Here is a 19,268-nt window from a genome sequence, read left to right as displayed (position 1 = left end):
GCTGGGTTCTTCTGCCTCAGCGTCCATCTCCGACAGCATGATTGTGTGAATGAAGTATGAAAGAATTTCAGGCCAATACAATATTAAATTGCACTTACAGTGCACAGAGAGGTTGATACTCTAACTAAGTAGCTAGTGGCTGTACTAGTAGTAGCTAGCTACTAGCTAGTAGCTACTGGATATCCAAGTACTAGCTACTACTTGGATATCCAGTTTATATCCAACTAGTAGCTGCTACTACTACTAGCTACTAGTTGGATATAAACTGTTACTGTCTGTTATATCCACTACTGTAACAATATATTGATTAACCAAATATATACAGACACCCTTGAGTGTAATAAAAAGAGAAAACTGAGCACCCAGAAGTTGTACATTTCTGAAGGATTTTTTGTTCATGAGTCTGCTTTCTCCTAGTCCTTACTCCTACTTTAGTATCACAAGCATTACATTTTTTGCTTCAAATGGCTGTCTTGGTCATGGAGCAATTTTTGGCATTGACGTGTGAGTCATTGCAGTAGCTTGAGTGCTGCACACACTGCCCACAGTGCACAATATTGTATTGGCCAGGTTGAAAGATGTGTGAATGGTCAGTAGCCACGGTTGAAGCCTTGACGTTGGCGCTACTGCTCACAAGTATACAACTTGTGCTAATTCAGCCAGACTGAATGTTGTATGGAAGTGTATGACTAACTTAGTTACTACTACTAAAACAATGAAATGTGTTGGATTATAATAGACATACATCCGTACATGTCTGCTCTTTGTAATTTAGTAGTACCATACTATATTATTTTGGAATAATAATTATTAGTTAAATGACTAATAAAATAATATATAAAAAAGAACAAGCAAACATTTCCAATATAAACAAATTTATTAACATTTATATTTCACACCACCACCACCACAGTACATGCACACATTTAAAAAAAAAAACAAAACAAAAAAAAAAACCCAGGCCAGCAGCCCAGGTCAAGGCGAAATATGATGCCTTGACTTCATGATGTTGCAGCAGGGTCAGGCTCATGTGGAGAGGAGGGTGTCGCCACTGGAGAAACCTCCTCTGAAGCAGAGGGAACTGGCACCTCCTCCTCATGAGGCATCTCATGAGGAGGAGAAGCCATTTCCCTCTGCTCCTGAGGGGCCTCCTCCAGGGCTAACAACCTCCTCTCCACATTGCTGACACTGGCCTGCACCTCTCCGACCCTCTGCTGCAACATCATGAAGTCGGCATCATATTTCGCCTTGAACTGCCGTACTTCCTGCAGGATCTCCTCCAACTTTGAATATTGTGCACAGCAGCACTTACATGTTGGAGGAGATCCTGGAGGAAGTACGGCAGTGCTGGTGCTGGTGCTGGCACTGGCGCTGGCGCTGGTGGTGGTGCTGGTGGTGGTGCTGGTGGTGGTGCTGGTGGTGGTGCTGGTGGCAGTGGTGGGCCGCTGGCTCCTGGCAGCTTTTTCTGGTGGTCCTATAAAGAAATTAAAATAAATAATAATTCAACATGAGACACAGAACTATACATTATACATACATTACATAGTCAGATATGACAAATAAAAAAGCAAATACTACTGGATGCGTGTGAGCAAGTTTATAAAATAATCTACCCCTTATTTAGTTTATTGACCTTGAGGATTATAGAAAAATGAGGAGTCCATTGCAGGGGAGAAGGAGTGAGGGGGAGAGTGGAGGGATATCAATCTATCAACATAGATTAGAGAGAATACATAATTTGAAGGATTGGAAGGAGAAATAATAGTCAATCTCAGGTTACACAGAATATGATGGTAGGAGATACACTACAAACCTCTTCTTTTTTTTCACCTTCAATTCTTTAGTTTACTATCATAGCCACTCAGTGTCATTTAATATATACAAATAAATAAATACACACATCCCCCCATTCCCAATCCCCAGCCACTATAACTGACTGATATAAAAAAAAAAAGATTTTGTTTTTCAGCCTCAGATAATATATACTACTGTACTGGCTGTGCCAAGATATATTATTTCCTACCTAGACCACTTGTTGTTGCTGCCTCCGTCCTCCTCTGGTGACAGCTCTGCCTCCCACTAGGCCCAGGAAGCCCCGCCTCGTCCCTACCTGGGTGTTGTTCTGTACAAGACAAATCAAAATTCAGAGAACAACAGTTAGAATTTTAAAAACAAGAATGAGATCAGACACAATGATTCATTCACTGTTATAGTAAAGAAACATTTTTAACACAAATTCCATTACAATTAATTGAATAGTTGTGTAATGTGTGTTGTTCTTGTGTAGTATTCTGAAAACAACTTACCAGGCACGGAACGGGGCAAGGTTTGGCGGACCTCCTCGAGCCACCTACCCTCGTGTAATCGCAGATGGCGACCTGAAAATTAGAGGAATATACAGGAAAAAGAATAACATTGATTAATTTTTACAACATGCCCATGTTTTGCCTTGACCTACTAGATTATTTTTTATGCAACATACAAAAGTTAGTTATACATAAATACTATTTTATTTATATTTCAATGTGGCTTTCAAAAAAATCCCAAATACCACCATTTCAAAAAGATAAATATAAATATCAATAATATACCACAGATAATTTTATTTCCTTTGTAGTCTAGTTATTAAGTATTAATACTAGTATGGTATAGGGTAAGGGTGGTACACTAGTAGCTAGCTAGCTAGTAGCTAGCTACTAGTATTTCTGTTTTTTTAAAATATATTTACTTAACATTATAACTTTTATTACTTATAGTAGTTAATTATTACATTATAATTATATAACTCACTGTATGCTACTAGTAGCTGCTACTGTAGCTAGTATTACTATCATACTCTATTTAATTTTCAATGACAAAATAATATACATAATTTATAATTGAATAATATGATCAACATTATTATTTCTCACCTTTCTTTTTGAGGTCTTCCACCTCACGAGGGTAGGAGGCCCGCCGGCAAAACTCCTCCTGGAGAGAGGCCCAGGCAGCAGTCTCCCTTTGCAGGTTAGGCCTGCTGCCTGAGGGGGTGTACAGGTTCCTCTCATCCAGGAGCATGAGCCGGGCCAGGAGGTCCACGTCGCCCTGGGTAAAGCGGGGCTTCCTGGACCTTGCTGCCACCTTGGAGGAGGACGGTGGGGAGGAGTCAGACTCCCTCCCCCTGTCCTCACCGGACTCCCTTTCACGTTCCATCCTACCATGAGAAAATAAAAAAGAAGATGAAAAAAAGTATGTGCTATAGGACAGCTGTTTGTTCAGAAGCTCACACACTAATGCAGGGAGGGGCTAGGCAGCTCCCCCCTGTCTGTGAAGCCAGCCCTCAGCCCTCACCCTCACAGTGACAGTACACTATTCAGTTCAGTGGCAGGGACATGGGGGGAGGGGAGGAGTGAGGGTCAGGCAGCTGAGCTCCCCCCCCCCTGTCTGTGAAGCCAGCCAGCCTCTCACTACGTAATGCAGGCAGGGAGGGAGCTGTCTCGGCCCTCACCCTCACAGTGACAGTACACTATTCAGTTCAGTGGCAGGGACATGGGGGGAGGGGAGGAGTGAGGGTCAGGCAGCTGAGCTCCCCCCCCCCCTGTCTGTGAAGCCAGCCAGCCTCTCACTACGTAATGCAGGCAGGGAGGGAGCTGTCTCGGCCCTCACCCTCACAGTGACAGACAGTACGCTATTCAGTTCAGTGGCAGGGACATGGGGGGAGGGGAGGAGTGAGGGTCAGGCAGCTGAGCTCCCCCCCCCTGTCTGTGAAGCCAGCCAGCCTCTCACTACGTAATGCAGGCAGGGAGGGAGCTGTCTCGGCCCTCACCCTCACAGTGACAGTACACTATTCAGTTCAGTGGCAGGGACATGGGGGGAGGGGAGGAGTGAGGGTCAGGCAGCTGAGCTCCCCCCCCCCTGCCTGTGAAGCCAGCCAGCCTCTCACTACGTAATGCAGGCAGGGAGGGAGCTGTCTCGGCCCTCACCCTCACAGTGACAGACACTAGTACGCTATTCAGTTCAGTGGCAGGGACATGGGGGGAGGGGAGGAGTGAGGGTCAGGCAGCTGAGCTCCCCCCCCCCCTGTCTGTGAAGCCAGCCAGCCTCTCACTACGTAATGCAGGCAGGGAGGGAGCTGTCTCGGCCCTCACCCTCACAGTGACAGTACACTATTCAGTTCAGTGGCAGGGACATGGGGGGAGGGGAGGAGTGAGGGTCAGGCAGCTGAGCTCCCCCCCCCCCCTGTCTGTGAAGCCAGCCAGCCTCTCACTACGTAATGCAGGCAGGGAGGGAGCTGTCTCGGCCCTCACCCTCACAGTGACAGACAGTACGCTATTCAGTTCAGTGGCAGGGACATGGGGGGAGGGGAGGAGTGAGGGTCAGGCAGCTGAGCTCCCCCCCCCCTGTCTGTGAAGCCAGCCAGCCTCTCACTACGTAATGCAGGCAGGGAGGGAGCTGTCTCGGCCCTCACCCTCACAGTGACAGTACACTATTCAGTTCAGTGGCAGGGACATGGGGGGAGGGGAGGAGTGAGGGTCAGGCAGCTGAGCTCCCCCCCCCCCTGTCTGTGAAGCCAGCCAGCCTCTCACTACGTAATGCAGGCAGGGAGGGAGCTGTCTCGGCCCTCACCCTCACAGTGACAGTACACTATTCAGTTCAGTGGCAGGGACATGGGGGGAGGGGAGGAGTGAGGGTCAGGCAGCTGAGCTCCCCCCCCCCCTGTCTGTGAAGCCAGCCAGCCTCTCACTACGTAATGCAGGCAGGGAGGGAGCTGTCTCGGCCCTCACCCTCACAGTGACAGTACACTATTCAGTTCAGTGGCAGGGACATGGGGGGAGGGGAGGAGTGAGGGTCAGGCAGCTGAGCTCCCCCCCCCCTGTCTGTGAAGCCAGCCAGCCTCTCACTACGTAATGCAGGCAGGGAGGGAGCTGTCTCGGCCCTCACCCTCACAGTGACAGTACACTATTCAGTTCAGTGGCAGGGACATGGGGGGAGGGGAGGAGTGAGGGTCAGGCAGCTGAGCTCCCCCCCCCTGTCTGTGAAGCCAGCCAGCCTCTCACTACGTAATGCAGGCAGGGAGGGAGCTGTCTGTGTGACACTGACAATCTCTGTTAAACTTTTTTTTCACTAAATTAGCATAAAATTAAATGAAGTACTTTTGTGTGTTAAACTTTTAATTTCCCCTAATGTAAGTAACTTCATTTAATATTATTTTTATATTATTTTATGCTATTTCACCGAAAAAAAAGTGCATTAACTATTTAACTTAACCTACTAAGTAACTAATAGTAAAGTAATACTGTATAAACTAAAACAAAATCTTATATATTTATTCTATTATACACTTACAGTGGTAAAGTTGTTGATGATAGCTCAAAGAAACACTATCAGGCTGAGGCTCAGCTTGCTTCTCAGTCAGAACAAACGGCACTGCTGCTGCTCTGCCTGACTCAGACAACACGTAGTAAGAAAATAATTATTAGTGCGTGCAGCAAAATGGCCTCTGGGGACCTCACAGAGCATGCTCAAGGGAGCGCGCACTAATCCGCGTTTGTGCGCACTAACCAGCGGTAGTGCGCACTATCCAGCGGTAGTGCGCACTAACTACGGATGAGTTAAAATACTGATTCTACATTCCCATTGGCTGTTTTCCAGGTGGTGCGAACCAGTGGGAGCCCAGAACCGTACATTTAGCTAACGAACTCCTTAAAAATTGATACGTTTTACTTAAAAGTTGCAATTTTTGGTAGTGCGCACTAGCATTAGTTAGTGCGCACTAATGGGAACTTTGGGCGCACTAACCCCGTTAGTGCGCACTAACTCTGTTCGTAAAAAAAACCAAATCACACGCGAAAAACTAAACTTTTAAACGAATCGGTCGACCGAAGCCCGATCCGATTCCTAAACACGAAGCACATCTCTATCTGTGATATGCCTCTATGGCACTGAGATGAACCCTAATGGATGATGTTGCAAGACCAGCTGTGTACAGTGTATGTAGATAATCCATGAGTAACTCAGGTGAACAGTCTAATGGTGGTACACCGTTAGAAGTGCACCAGGTCGAGTATCGTTTCCATTTATAGCTATAGTTTTTCCTTGTTGAGAGTTTCCTGGATTCTAACAAAATGGATTGTGCCGAAGTGGAAACTCCCTGTTCTGTTAAAAGGAGCCTCTCAATCTCCATGCTGTCAAATGGAGAGATGAATGTAGCAGGTGTAGAAGCGTTCCTTGATCTTGGAAGAGAAGATCTGGGTGATTTGGTAACCAAATGGGGTCCGTGATGGACAGTCGGAGAAGGAAACTGTACCTCGGTTGCCTTGGCCAGGCTGGAGCTATGAGTATCAGTTGAGCCTTGTCTGCTATGCACTTTTGAAGTGTCCTTGTTATGAGTGGTATGGGAGGAAAGGCATACAGGAGGCCTGTCGTCCATGGAATGAGGAAGGCATCCTGGGCAATCCTGAACTGACTTGGTCTTATCGAGCAGAATTTGGGAACCTGAGCGTTGATCTCTGTTGCAAAGAGATCTATCGCAGGCATCCCCCATTGCATGAAGATGTCCTGGGCTACCTCCGAATTGAGTGTCCATTCATGAGGATGAAAGATGCGACTTAGCCTGTCTGCTCTTGTATTTGCTACTCCTGGTAGGTAAGTTGCTTGCAGATGTATGCAATGTTGGTGAGCATGTTTGAAGATTGTCAGGGTCTCCTTGCAAAGGGACCATGAACCGGACTCTCCTTGCTTGTGATATAAAACATTGCCACTTGATTATCTGTGTAGATCATGACCCTGCGGCCCTTTAAGTGATCTTGAAACACTTGTAACGCATTTCAAATTGCTCTGAGCTCCAATAAATTTATCTGCAGGGTCTGCTCGGAGATTGTCCATAACTCTTGGGTTTCGTAAATCTCGAGATGTGCTCCCCATCCCTTGCGAGACGCATCTGTGGTTAAGACTGCGTTGTGAGGAGGAGGACTGAATAATGCTCCTTTGGACAGGGTGGAGTCTAGGAGCCACCATGTTATGTCTTGTTTCATCTCAGATGTCAACAATACCTTCTGTGTCAACGGTTGTGAGTGTTGTTTCCACTGACGTTTTAGTCCCCATTGTAGGTGCCTCATGTGTAGCCTGGTTGTTGGGCACCTTGAAAATAGCCGCCGCCAAGTGGCCGAGGACTACCAAAATTTGTCTCGCTGACGGCCTTTGAGTGTTGTTCAACGAGTAGAGAAGTTGACGTAGTTGTGTTAGTCTTTCTGTTGGGAGACATGCCCAGTTGCGAACCGTGTCCAGGCCTGCTCCTATAAACTGTAGTTGTTGTGTTGGTTGGAGATGTGATTTCTGAAAATTGATCACTAGTCTCAATTCCAGTAAGCACTGTATCACCCGTCAGAGGTGATCGAGTAAGATGTCCGGGGTTGAGGCTATTATTAGCCAATTGTCCAGATATGGAAAGATGGTCATACCCTGTTGTCTGAGATGAGCCACCACCACAACCATGCATTTGGTGAAAACCCTGGGTGCAGCCAATAGTCCAAAGGGAAGAACCTTGTACTGGAAGTGTTGATGGCCGTAGCAAAAGCATAGGTAATGCCAAGAGGATGGATAGATTGGAATATGTGTGTAAGCATCCTTCAAATCGATGGAACACATCCAGTCGTTGGGTTGAATCAGAGGTAGGATCGATTTCAACGATACCATCTTGAATTTCTCTTTGGTCAGGAATTTGTTCAATTCCCGTAGATCTAACATGGGGCGAAAGCCACCCGACTTTTTGGGTATGAAGAAGTATGGGGAATAAAACCTTGTCTGTCGGGTTTTCGGGAAAATCCGTTGAATGGCCTGCTGTTTGCGAAGCAAAGCAATTTCCTCCCCCAGTTGTGGTTGGAAGCTTTGACTCTTTAGAGTGGAAAGGTGAGGAAGTATGGGTTTTGTGGTAAATTGGAGTTGGTAGCCATGTCGTACTATCTCTAAAACCCATTGATCGGTTGTTATCTCTCCCAGGCAAGAATGAATTCTGTCAGGTGGTGCTTGATGTAGTGGTGGTGGCTGGATTATTAAAAAGATGGCGTTGATTTTATTGCAGTAGCCGGTTGCTGTGTCTGCTGTCTTTGGTTATGTGGTTTACCCCTACGTTGAGTTGGATTGTTTTGCTGCGGTGCAGGATGCTGGTAAGATGGATACGTCTGTGTACGAAAGGATTGATAAGACCTGTAAGGCCTATGGGCATAGGATTGTCTACGAAAAGATCCTACATAACGACGCATGGTCGAGTAGTGAGGTTGTGATGTTAAGGATTGGACTGCTAGAGCTTCCTCTTTTAATTTGCCGACTGTGTCTTGAAATCGTTCTCTGAACAGGTTGTCTCCTGTACACGGGAGGTTCGTTAGTTTCTCGTGTAAATCTTCTCGTATCGTATTAGAACGTAACCATGCCATTTTACGGGCTGTGATGGCTGATGCAGATGCTCTAGAAGATGTTTCAAATGCCTCATATATTGATCGCAGAAGGTGTCGAGAGCACTCCTCCATGTCATGAAGAGGCGGTGGTATCTGATCTGCCATTGAGGAAAGCATACCTTTTGTGGCTTGTATGCACTCATATAGGTATTGTATCATGTAGAATTGATGGTGCATAATGTGGGCATTCAACAATGAGTTGTGGTACATCTTTCTGCCAAACTCATCTAAAAATCGGTTGTCCTTGCCTGGTGGATATATGGTATGCGACTTTGCTTTTTTGAATCTTTGCATTGCAGACTCTACCACAATTGAAGCATGTGGTAGTTGTGGCGTAGAGTAAGGCGATATTTTCCGCATGTGAAATTTTATATCCGTTTTCTTTGAAACTGCTGACAGAAAGTAAGGTGTTTCCCAAGATTTCTGTAAGACGGTAAGTAATAGTTCCTGTGGTGGGAGAGATGTTGGTTCTCCTGGAGCATCGAAAATCTTTAGGAGACCAAAGATTTCTGATCTAGGATCTGTCTCCTTTTGTACCTCCAGATGTAATATCATGCCCAATTTTTCTAAAAATTTTGGGTATGTCAGGTCCTCTGGAGGGGAATACGGTTCGTGCGGTTGTTTCTGCGGATCCAATGGGAATCCGGTAGATTATGATGGGGATGTTTGCGGAGACAGAGAATCGATAGGTGTATCTGGCTGTTGAATCGGTGAAATTGGTCATTTTGCTATTGGGGATGCCGGAGGCTCCACTGATGGTTCTCTAGAGGTATGTATACTGTGTTCTGGGGAACTCACAGATAGTTCGTTAGACATCTTAAAGGATGATTGAAGGGTTTCGTAAAACCCTGCCAACGATTGAGATAATTGAAAAAATGCATTGTTGAACGACCAGATTGTTTTGGTAACTGACATGCTTTAGGTTGCACTGGAGGAATTTGAGGGGATGCACTTGTCACATCATACTTCTTCCCTATCTTGCTCTATGTGGTCCTAACAGAATTATCTGAGGATGTTGATGCAGATGCAACAGAGGAAGTGATTTGTATAATGTCTCTATGAGATAAGGTACCTGCACTTCATGGGTGAGATGACCTACAAGTAGAAGGGCTCACTTCCCATGTGTCCCTTGTCTTCACCGCCTTTGGTATGAGTGACGTGATTGCCTATGGTGATGGCGTGACTATGATCTTGTATGGATTCCACATCTCGATGGTGATCGTCTCATACGTTTTGATTTCACCTCTACAGAATTGGAATTAGATACATCTGGAGACTGATGTCTTCATTTTAAAACATGTGGTATTGAATGATATGAGTGAGTGGACTGTTGTAGTCCACTATTCGTCGATTTCTTTACTGCCGTGTGCGCCGATGTCTTCGGTGTCATATGCGCTGATGTTTTCTGTAAGTTGTGCATATATAGCGACTTGTGCGCATATGTCTTTGGCGCCGTGCGCGCAGATGTCTTCGGTGCCGTTGTTTCCAGCGCCGAATGCGCAGAAGTGACGGCGATGTGCGCGCAGACATCTTTGGCGCCTTGTGCGCAGATGTGTTCGGCGCTGTGTGCGCCAATGTCTTGTGCACCGATGTCGTTTTGGGTACAGAACATTTATGCGCCAACGGTGATTTGGGTGCAGAAGGTACTTTGGGCGTATAAGTCGTAGGCGCCGAAGCTTTAGGCGTCGTTTCCTGCGCCGATCGCTGAGGCTCTCTCGGTCCTATTGGATCCGATGGCCTATGTCGACTCGGCAAGTCCTTACCTCCAAGCCTGGAGGGTTGAGGATCCCACGACGATGCTCGTTTTTGAGATGGAGCCGTGATTGTCGAGGGGCCAGGCGAAGAATGAGCCTCCGATGGCTCCGAAAAACTGAAAAGTTCCTGTATCTTATAAGCCCACTGTTTTGGGGCTCTTGGGGACATTCTGGCACAAAATTCACAATTTTTTAAATTGTGCTCTGGCCCCAGGCATCGGTAACATCGGTCATGGCCATCCGTGACCGACATTACCTTGCCACAGGTACAGGGTTTAAACACCAACTTTTTTGACATTGTAAGAAAAATAATAAAAACGCTGAGGAGAAATTAGCCCCACGTGCGATCCCGCTCGCGGAAAGAACAGACTGAGGAGAATCTGTTACTTTCCTGTGTGGGAACACACGCGCAGCCGCAGAGAGCTAAAATCTAAATCTCTGCTTGGTAAAGCTTCGCCTCCCAGACCTGATTGACAGATCCCATGACAACATGGCTAATTCAGCCCTGCTATCGACGGGAAACAACTTTAATAGTTTTATATTAAGATAATGATTAATACTTTTTAAGGTGTTTTATTTGTTTTATGTTTTGTTTCTGTTTTGTTCATGTCTATTTGTGTTTATGTTTTCCTTACTGAAAAGCAACCACCTGGGATTTTCTACATGCTTAGCAATGCTTATGTATGATGCTTCTGTGATAAGTTAACCCTCTGCTTTCATTTGAGAATGCTATTCCTCAGTGTGTACATAAACGAACTTACTGTATGGGTTAAAGTGACCTTGTTTGTACTAATACTTGTGAAATGCAGCTGCTGTGAATGGGCAATTTAATTTTTCTATTCAATTACCTGAAATTATTAAATCAACTGATCTGTTGCTATTTCTGCCTTAGAGCAAGTTGTGCTAGCTTGCACTGGTCTATTTGTGTAATTGAAATTAGTTGCTCTGTTTTACTCAGTATTGTAAAAATGTGCAATGCTTAATTAGTGTGAAATTATTTTCTCTTATCAGTTTTGTCTTGAAAAAGAGATGAGGGAGCTACCCCTGCTTCTTGTTTCCAATGTTGTCTAATAATCTTTTAACTTCAGAAGTAAGGAAGCAAACAAAACAAAAAGGCTGTTAACTATTATCCTCTTCTTTCCCTTAAAAGTGTTTAGATTTAGAGGCAAATGCTGAAAAATATATTTTGCTATTTCTTCCCTGTTATGTTAAATGTGTTAAATTCTCTTCTTCCCCTTTTCAGCTCTGCCTCGAGAAGGAGTTGGGGGGGGGGGGGGGCTACCTGCTCCTGTTCTGTTATTCTTTTACCTGAATTAGTGTATATGTGTATTATAAACAACAAGGAATATTGCTCTCTACTCTAGATTTATCAGTCAAAATGCTTAGATTTTACTTCTGTGCCTGTCTTCCTTAAGCTGTTACTATTAAGTTTAGATAAACTCTCTCTGTTATATTTTCGGGCTTTAGAACTATTCAAATTTATTTTCATTCTATAGTTTCAGTCATTACTGACTAAAACCGAGGTTAATATTATTAATTCTGAAATTCCTGCTTTTATAATGTCATCATATCTAAAAAGGTTTCTATTTGATTAACATGATTGTTTTTTTAATGAGCTAATTAAAAATGATTTATATCCTCATACACTGAATTCAGCATGACTAACTAAGAAATTTTAAAATGAAAGAGGAAAATATACTTCTCTATGTGAAAGTTGCTTTGCTTATACATCCAGTAAACTAACAAGTTTAATTTTGGTCATTTTTTCTGGCATATAAATGGAATAATGGATCTTGTAAAACTACAAAGCTAATAATAATATGATGACCTTACAATGAATTTAAATTTTAACCTATGGTTCTCTGTTTCCCTAAATAACAAGTTTATGATAAAGACAAATTGCTGAAAGAGAGATCCACTCCATGTTTATACCAGTCTACTCTGAATACACAGTTTATTTTTTATAAAGATTTTCTTTGATATGTATATCAGAAAATAATATATTTCTTATATTCTTCCTTGTTCCTGTTATAAAATGAATATTTTGTAAAAAGATTTTTACCTACTAATAATTCAACAAAAATCTGAATACTGCAACATCTGTCAATTTGCAAATTTATATTATAAAGTATAATTGAAAGAAAATATTTAATATTGTCTTCCCTGTGCTGAAAACACTGAACTATAAAATGCCTTCAGAATTGTTTAGACTATTCAATGTCCTTGCATAGAGAGAAAAGAGAGATTCTTTGTAAATAAAAGTTATTTTCAAGTGATTTTTTAGGACAAAAAAAAGAGGGGGTTTTAGTGTTGTCTGTTCCTTTACTATTCCTGCTATATAAATATTTAAGATCCATTCCATGTTTTCTATTAGCCTTCTGAAGGTTTGTTTTGTTTTTCATTTCCCTGCTTTTAGACGATAGTTAATGTATTTATGTGCTTGAAACACTGCCATTATGAATAATCCTATTACATCTGAAAAACGTTTTCTTTCTCTTCAATCATTTGGAAATTGTTTGAGTCAAGATGGCGTGTGAATAGAAAACAGCCCTACCCTCAGGAATTCACTCATTGTTACAGAGAAAAAAAATCCATACACCGTATGCTTATGATTCTGTTTTAAATCTGATGTAAGATTTGTTTCTTAAAACAGAAGTGAAAGATTCTGGATTCATGTATTTCTTTACAAAAAGTGCCTTTTGTGGTTTATTTAATTAGAAATTGTCATTTAACTTTTTTTTGTTTCAAAGATTGATAAGAATTTTAGCATTGCTGAGTTATTAATTAAAGAACATTTCTGAATTGTTTTCAATTTAGGCTTTGTATGGTGAAACACTTTTTGGAAATCATTGTTCAATATTGAATTATGCTTAATTGATTATTGCCAACCTAAATATTTACTTATAAATTAGTACAGGCTTAAACCTGATTGAATTCATACTTCTGTTGTAACTAAATTGACTAAATATAAGAAAAAACTGAATAGAAAAAAAATGTTTCTTTTCTATCCAGAAGTACTTTAAATTAAGAAAATCAATATGCATCCCTTTGAAATTACATATCTGCATTTATAAAATATTTATTGTTCTCTTTCCTTCTTTAAACATCACACTAAGATGTTTAAATACTTAAAAGTTGCTGTTCTTTCTCTGGGTGTACATATGCAGATAACATTTTCCCTTTCTTTTAGATTTCATTAGGTTTATGTATAAAATAGAAAATGCTGCTACTGGCCTAGTGATCACAGCAAATACAAAGTAGTAATGATATTTTAGCTGAGTAAATCCAAACTAAACTTTTCATATGAATTACCATGCCACATCTCACTGTTATTACACTTAACACTTACCCTAAAACACTTTGGCCTGGATTTATCAAAATGCACTAAATATCGCATGCGATAACAAAAGGGGCGTGCTTTATGGTAATAGGCTGTTTACCGCAAAGTGTGATAACTTTTTCGTACTTTGCGATAAGTGCCAGAATTGTTGAAATTCCTACCTATGACCGCTGGGAGGGAGAGATGTTTTTGCAAATAGATACGCAAGTAACCCCTGAAAACCTACCCCTGCCTCCCCCTGCGCGCGCCGAGCCTATGTTGCATAGGCTTGGCGGCGCGCGCAAGACCCTTGGACACTCTAAGTCCCGGAGCTTGAAAAAATGGGCTTTCCGGGACCGTGGCCGTGGGCGGGGCACCGGCCTGGGGGCGTTCCGGGGGTGGGACCAAGGCCTCCAGAACAGCCACCGGGCCGGGGGATGGAGAGCCGGCGCGCGCAAGTTACGCCTGCCCGGAGGCAAGCGTAACTTCTTCGACAAAGGTCGGGGGGGGGGGTAGTTAGGGCTAGGAGGCGGGTTAGATAGGGGAAGGGAGGGGAAGATGCAGGGGGGCAGAAGGAAAGTTCCCTCCGAGGCCGCTCCGATTTCGGAGCGGCTTCGGAGGGAATGGAGGGGGGCTGCTCGGCTCCGCGTGCGCAAGTTGCACAATTGTGCACCCCCTTGCACGCACTGACCCTGGATTTTATAACATGCGCACGGCTGTGCGCGCATGTTATAAAATTGGGCATAGATTATAAAATCTGGCCCAGTGTTTTCAGCTGCTAGGGGAGACAGAGCATAGCCTACCACCACTCTCAACCTAGCTTGATGGACTCTCTACCTGGGTAACATCAAGCTAGGTTGAGAGAACATTGCACAAATCTCATCTTTGGGTGAGTTTCCTCACTCTGAAGGTCATCAAATCTTCAGAAGAGTGCACTGTTCTGTTCGTATGTCGCACTCTGAATGTCAAAGTGGCCCCCAATCCCTGCACTAATACCTACTATTTCTCCCCCCTCCCCCCCCCCCCCCCCCCGTGGCCCTAGGTTAGGTTCTCTGCGCACGGCTTAACGCAAATGAAAAAGGTGTAGTTAAAGCCGTGCGATATGGCTTTGCAAATTGTGGAAGTCAGCCCACTTGGCCACAAATCCCACCCCAAACTCCTCTTTTTCTGGTTTGCCTTGCACCATGCGTAATGGTGCTATCACATGCATTAAAGGCATTTTTGCATGTGTTAAAGGTGCTTAACGTATGCGAAAACGTCTTAACACATGCAAAAATGCCATATAGCACTTTGATAAATGACCCCCTTTATAATAAATCCATATGCAATCAGTCAAACAAACTCTTTACGAAAAGAGAGCTCTTTAAGTTCTTATTTTGCTATCCATAAACATAACCATCCCAGCAAGAAAGGAAATTTCTTATTGTTGCTTTATCAGTCTTTTGCTAGTTTTATTGGCTTTTTGCTCTGTTATGGAGGGGAAATTTTTCACTAGTTAAATGTTTGTACCAACTGGATTGATCTGATGAGATTGGTTATCTTCTTTTCACTTGATTGAATTTATTGCCAGAGGATGTGTAGCTCTGTTTAGCTCGGTTTTATTGCCAGAGGATGTGTAGCTCGGTTTAAATAGAAAAAAAAAAGTTTGGATAAGTCACTGGAAAAGTTAATAAACTGCTATTAATCAATGGGGAATAGTCACTGCTTGTTGCCAGCATTAGTAGCATGGGATCCATTTAATGTTTGGGTTCTTGCCAGCTACTTGTGACTTGGATTGGTCACTGTTGGAAACAGGATACTGGGCTTGATTGACCCTTGGTCTGACCCAATATGGCATGTCTTATGTTCTTATGTGCCCTTACAAGATGGAATGCCTGTCTCTGGAATAGCAACCTGCAAAAGCAGAGTTAGTTTGAGAATGCTGAGACTATTTATGCTGGTATCTACAAGTCAAGATACTAAACTAAAAGGTAATACTAGAAGAAATCTATGCCTCTTTCCGCACCACAAACACCAGCTCAACTGAGGCCATGCCCCAAGTATACTTGGCATGAAAAAAACAAACAAAAACCAAATCTAACTGTGTTCTACTAGGGCTGCACTTTTTGGGTGGTTAGCAGCAGAGAAAAAAGGTGGGAACTGGGGATGCCGTTACCTTGGCAAGGGAGGCTTTGGGATTGCTCTCGCTTGCCGAAGGCTTGACCCCGACACACGCGGTTCGATGGGCAAGGGTGCAGATCGGTTATGCTGCGGGTCTGCCTGGTGCCCAATCAGGGAATGGGGTAGGAGAAAAAACGAAAAAGAGGCCACCTTAAATGTGCAGTTTGAGTGCATAAATTGTGAGAAGCGAAGGGGAGGAGGGCACTCCACTCACTGCCTAACAGGCCGATTCAGTAAACTCCGCAGGAGAGCCGGCGCTCCGAGGCGAGCGCCCGATGCACACCCAGGCACCTCTCCTGGGCGCGCTATTCTTTATTTAAATTAGGGCCCACACTAATAAGGAGGAGGCGGCTGTCAGCGGGTCTAACAATTGACGCTTAATTTTACCGGCATCGGTTGTCGAACCCGCTGACAGCCACGGGTTTGGAAAATGGACGCAGGCAAAATTGAGTATCCGTTTTCCAACCTGTGGGCCGCGGGTAGAATTATTTTTTTTAAATTTTTGGGGCATCCGACTTAATATCGCTATGATATTAAGTCAGAGGGTGTAGTCTTTTCTGTACACTTGCCTGGTGCTGTCTAAAATTGGCAGGCATTAATTTCTGAGAGTAAAATGTGCAGCTTGGCCACACATTTTACTTTCTATATTTTGGGTGACTAACTAATAGGCTCATCAACATGTATTTGCATGTGATGAGCGCTATTACAGTGGGGCCGATGCAATACAGTGTGCTCACCCGAGCGCACTGTTTAACCTCCGTCGGACACGGGTTAAACCTGGAGTGAATGAGATAGCGCTCATCACATGCAAATGCATGTGAATGAGGCTATTACTCATTCACTCCGCATTCAAAAAACATAAATGTGCGTCTCACACGCACATTTATCGCTCAGATATTAACGCCTGCTTGGAGCAGGTGTTAATAGTTGAGCGCATGTAAAAGAAGTACTGAAAAGCAGAAAAAATTGCTTTTCTATACTTCTTCAGTAAAAAAACAAACAAAAAAAAACCCTCGCCAGACTGCCAAGTTATGAAGACCGACGCCGGGTAAATTTGTCTTTATAACCGGCAGTCGCCACGGGGTCACATTAGCAAGGAGGCGTTAATGTCGTGACCCCCTAATTTGCCTATTGCATGGCGCCCCCCTTGCGGGCACCATCCGTGCATTAAGAAAGCAGGCGCTGAAAAGTCAGCGCCTGCTTTCTGAGAACATTATTGCATCGGCCCCAGTATCAGGCCAATACAGAACAGTGTGCTCGGCCGCGCGTACCGTTAGCCCCCGTTTGGCTGCGTGTTTTTGACGTGCTAGTTTTATCCCTTATTCAGTAAGGGGTAATAGCGCGTCGAAAACGCGTGGCCAACCCCCCCCAAAACTAGTAGCGCCCGCAACATGCAAATGCATGTTGATGGCCGTATTAGTTATTCCTGCGCTATTCAGTAAGTAAAATGTGCAGCCAAGCCGCATATTTTACTTCAGAAATTAGTGCCTACCCAAAGATAGGCGTTAATTTCTACCGGCACTGGGAAAGTGTACAGAAAAGCAGTAAAAACTGCTTTTCTGTACACCCTCTGACTTAATATTGTGCTCAGTTTTTCAGGCATCCGGTTTCCGAACCCGTGGCTGTCAGCGCGTTTGAGAATAGGGATGTGAATCGTTTTTTGACGATTTAAAATATCGTCTGATATTTTTTAAATCGTCAAAAATCGTTAAGGAGTGCGATACAATAGAAATTCCCCCGATTTATCGTGAAAAAATCGTTAAACGGGTTAGTGTCCACTAAAGGGAGTTATTTGGGGGGAGGGTGGGAAAACTGGCACACCAAAACAACCCCTAAACCCACCCTGACCCTTTAAAACTCATCCCTTACCTTCCCCCACCCTCCCAACCCCCCCCCAAAAAAAACTTTTTACATGGAGCTGGTGGTCCAGTGGAAGCCCCGGGACCGATCGCCCGCTCTCGGGCCGTCGGCTGCCACTCATAAAAATGGTGCCGATGGCCCGATAAAAAAAAAAACCCACCTGACCCTTTAAAAGCACCCCCTTAGCTTCCCCCACCCTCCCGATCCCCCCAAAACATTTTAAAATTACCTGGTGGTCCAGTGGTGGTCATTTTTAAAGATGGCGCCAGCCATCCAGTGCTCCTACCATGTGACAGGGGCCGGCCAATGGCATGGATACTCTGTCACATGGTAAGGGCAAAGGGCCATCGGCGCCATTTTTATTAGTGGCAGCTGACGGCCCGAGAACGGGAGATCGCTCTCGGGACCACCACTGGACCACCAGGTAATTTTAAAATGTTTTGGGGGGATCGGGAGGGTGGGGGAAGCTAAGGGGGCACTTTTAAAGGGTCTGGTGGCGCCATTTTTATGAGTGGCAGCTGACGGCCCGAGAGCGGGTGATCGTTCCCGGGGCTTCCACTGGACCACCAGGTATTTGTAAAACGTTTTGGGGCGGTTCGGGAGAGTGGGGAACCTAAGGGGTCAATTTTAAAGGGTCGGGGTGGGGTTTTTTTTTATCTGCTTGGGCCTCACTAAAAAAAATTAGAGATGTGAATCGGAATCGGAACCGATTCACATCTCTATTTGAGAACCGACGCCTGCACAATTGAGCGTCGGCTGTCAAACTCGCTGACAGCCGCCGCTCCTGTCAAAAAAGAGGCGCTAGAGACGCGCTAGCGTCCCTAGCTCCTCTTTTTACCGCGGGCCCTCATTTGAATACTGAATCGCGCGCACAGGAAGAGTGCCTGTTCTCCCGCAACTTTTACTGTATCGGCCTGTATAAGGGATAATAATAGCGCGGCCAAACGGAAAGCAAAGTTACATCTCGTGCCTAGCGAACCAAGAAGTGGTGTGCCGCCGAACGGGTGCCTTCTTGAAGAGGAATAGCCTGAAATGTTTCCGCTACTGCCGGTAAATTGTGCCACATTGAGAATGAATAATAATAAGATGATCCGAAGTCCAGAAGGGGGCGCGGGAGAAGACGTTAAAAAAGATGCCTGGCGTTGAGCAGCGGGAGGCGCATGCGTACAGTGGAACCGAGCTCGGTAAAAACCGTTGTATGCGCCTGAGCAACGGACGGAGCTGAGGGGGAGAGGTAACCTGGAGGTCTGGGGCAGGAAACGGAGACAGTACTGGAATTGGCTGATGCCTCTTGGTGCGTGTGTATTTGTGAGGGGTGTTAGAAATTGGGACAGTGAGAGAAGGCAGAAGAGATTCGCAGCGTCCTCTTCGTGTGGCATACTTGGGAATTGTGCAAAGTAATAGGATAAAAACTGCTAAGGCTCCCGGGTGTTCGTATTGTGAGGAAAAGCCCAAGAGAGAGTAACAAAAGTGGGACAATTAAATGCAAAAATTAAACTCTAAAACGTTTTATTCGACGCAAGGGGAAAAAAAAGTCATTGTATGTTCTAAAACGGGTTGTTTAAAATCTTGAAAGAAAAGGTGACGGGAATCTGACAGAAAACAGATAAACTTTGAGAGACATGAATGAAAAATCATTAAATGGTTGGGCCAATAGCTAGTGCATAACATAAAAATAACTAACAGCTATGCGATTCTGTGTAAAGAAAAAGAAAAACAGTTTGGGGGGGGGGAGAAGCTGCT

General features: G+C 44.4%; 1 protein-coding gene across 3 annotated transcripts in view; it reads left to right on the top strand.

Moving 5' to 3' along the window:
* The first annotated feature begins 18,711 nt into the window (after positions 1-18,711).
* Positions 18,712-19,268, top strand: part of LOC115096850 (P2X purinoceptor 1-like) — a 363,629-nt gene continuing 363,072 nt past the window's right edge. For all 3 annotated transcript variants that reach the window (XM_029612053.1, XM_029612052.1, XM_029612051.1), the window contains exon 1: positions 18,712-18,819. The gene's annotated coding sequence lies outside the window, so the exon portion shown is untranslated. The remainder of the gene's footprint in view (positions 18,820-19,268) is intronic.

This window comes from Rhinatrema bivittatum, chromosome 8 (assembly GCF_901001135.1).
Source record: "Rhinatrema bivittatum chromosome 8, aRhiBiv1.1, whole genome shotgun sequence".
NCBI lineage: Eukaryota > Metazoa > Chordata > Amphibia > Gymnophiona > Rhinatrematidae > Rhinatrema > Rhinatrema bivittatum.
Note: the sequence above shows the minus strand (reverse complement) of the source record. Positions and strands in the feature narration are given on the sequence as shown.